Genomic DNA, 2,747 nt, shown 5'->3' with positions numbered 1-2,747 from the left:
CCACCACCTGTCCTTCTGTTCCCTGCTCTCCATCCTCCGCCCACCTGCTGTTGGCACTCTTGATACTTTGACTACAACAAACACATCAGAAACATGCAGGTCAGCCACCAGATCCATCAGATAACCCTCATGTTGTCCTGGGGTGAAATTTGACCCGTTTCCAAGTTGTTGTTTTTTATATCAGAATTATGGGAGGCCGAAAAATAAGCGTTGAAAATGTCCTTAAAAGGCGACAAAACGTTGGGGGTAAAAGCGTAATAAATACTGGAAAAAGTGACAAAAACTATGAAAAAAACTTCAAAAACACTGGAAGTAAGTGTCAAAAACTTTGGAAAAAGCGGCTAAAACGTCGAAAAAGTGACAAAACGTCAACAAAAGGGGCAAAGACATTGGGGAGGGGGAAAAGCGATAAAAATGTAAAAAAAAAAACCAAAAAAAAAACGTAATAACATTTTTGTTGTTGAAAAAAGCAATGGTCATGGTCAAGGGAAAGACAACACAAGGGTTAACAAACGTTGTCACTCCAGCCCTGAGGTTCTCCTCAGATTCCCTCAGGGGAATATTTTCCCTCCCAGGGGTCCTGCTCTGTAACCCCTTTGACCCTCTAACCACCCCACCTGCTGCTGCTTGTTAAATCAAGCTTGCTTTGGACTGTTTCAGAATCTTGCAGAAATATTCAAACTAAAGCAATTGTTTTTACAAAATGCCTGTCTGAACAAACTTCAAATATGAAAATATGAAAGTTCTGGGAGAAGTATGCTGTTTTCTAGATGAAGTGGCAATGACCAATAACAATTGACATTCTCTACAGTGGGGTCATGAATGAAATAATCAAATTTCAGTTGCCATTTACATATTTCTATATGATTTTCTGAGGAATGTCAAATAACACAAGAAATGTCTCATCTTCTCTTAAAAAATGGTGTCAAGGCACCAAGGTTAAAAGTCCTTCACAGTTTAAACCGACAAGTTTGGCAGGTCATGGGGAGGGATCTGATCTGGTCTCATTCCACTATTCAGTATAAATCATCAGCTACCATCCAGACAGATATCTGTCACACACACAGATGTACATGAAGTCCAAAAAGAAAACTCTGCCATCCTCTGCTGCAGGGGAGATTTTAGGATCAGACCTTTAGGGGGGCTCAGCCCCTAATGAGAATGTGACACGGATATAGTGCATGCAAAAGTGTTAACCCCCCCCACACTTCTAATGTAATTTCATTAGCTGATATTCTCTGAGCTAGCTACTGAACAGCAACGTCAGCTAACTTTTTTTTGACACTATTAACACTATGGTGGAACTAAACCGGACACTTTATAAGTCACAGTATTAACGACCAATTTGACATAATGTTCTAACATTCAGCAATTTTAGTTGCTTACGTTCCAATTTGGGTTCTAATCTGCACCATGAAATTACCAACTTCTTCTCTGGGGACTACCAACGTTAAACTTCCCAACCGCTCTCCTGATCTCCCTCTGACAGATTAGATAGAGACTCAGCCAAAGGCGGGAGTCTGGCACAACCTCCTACAATTGGCCGGCACTGTTGGCCCAATGGTTAGCACTGTGGCCTCACAGCAAGAAGGTTCTGGGTTTGAATCCAGGTCGTTCCGGGGCCTTTCTGTGTGGAGTTTGCATGTTCTCCCCATGTTTGCGTGGGTTTCCCCCAGGTCCTCTGGTTTCCCCCACCATCTAAAACATGTCAGTGCCCTTAATCAAGGCACTGGCTCAGAACTGGAGTTGGTCCCCGGGCGCTGTGATTGGCTGCCCACTGCTCCCTTGAGGGATGGGTTAAATACAGAGAATGAATTTCGCTACATGTATGTTTCCGTTCAACCCAGTCTCATGGCAGTTCGTGAAATGGTCACGTTATTTAATCTATTGATTCGTGTTCACGGGGATGTTTTCCGTATAGACCATTTTGTGCTGGCCACCACGAAAAAAACGAGAAAAACGTCCCCGTGAACACAAATCAATAGATTCAAGATAACGTGACCATTTCACGAACTGCTGTGAGACTGTGTTGTTCTGTTAACCCTTTCCTTGACTGCATTACAGGTGCATAGCATCGATGACAGCGACACAGGATATTAAACCTGTTTCAAGCCCTTTAAACCTCTAATTGTTTGTCCTCTGTCACTAACAGACAAGTTCACAAACTCTAACTTGAAGCACAAAAATGTATTTAAAAAAATAAATAATAATATAATTTTTAGGGGGGCTGAGGACAATAAAATGTAGAAGTCCTCCTTTCTCTCACACAGTGTGGACATACTGTTGTAGTTCACAGCAAAAGACAACTGCTTGTCTTGTTTTCACCTGTGCAACATGTGGCCACAGAAAGGATAAACTTGGCACCGCATGTTTACATGCATGCGTGATTGTCAACTGGCTCGCCATTATATGCGCCTGCAACGATGCATGCACCCGATTGTGTCAGTTTGAGAGGTACAGAGAGGCAAAGCAACTGTCTGACAGATATACTCAGGAGAATGCATGCATGCATGAAGTGCTGTGTCCTAAGTTAAAGGATACCGAAGGGGTCTCACTAACATGCCAGCAGCAGAAGGAGTGCATCTGATTCTGCGTAAAGCAACGACACCCTGAACCCAACACCACCTGTCCCCTTCTCGTCTCAGAGACAGCATGTTCTCTCCTTTTAGGTCCTGGGTGGCGGGTGAATGGTTGGCTGGGTGGGCAGGTGGCTTGACAGCACAGACCCCCTGTTCTTGTCCGAGTCT

Source organism: Perca fluviatilis, chromosome 9 (assembly GCF_010015445.1).
Source record: "Perca fluviatilis chromosome 9, GENO_Pfluv_1.0, whole genome shotgun sequence".
NCBI classification, from domain to species: domain Eukaryota; kingdom Metazoa; phylum Chordata; class Actinopteri; order Perciformes; family Percidae; genus Perca; species Perca fluviatilis.
The sequence above is the reverse complement of the archived record's forward strand: the minus strand, read 5'-3'. Positions refer to the sequence as shown.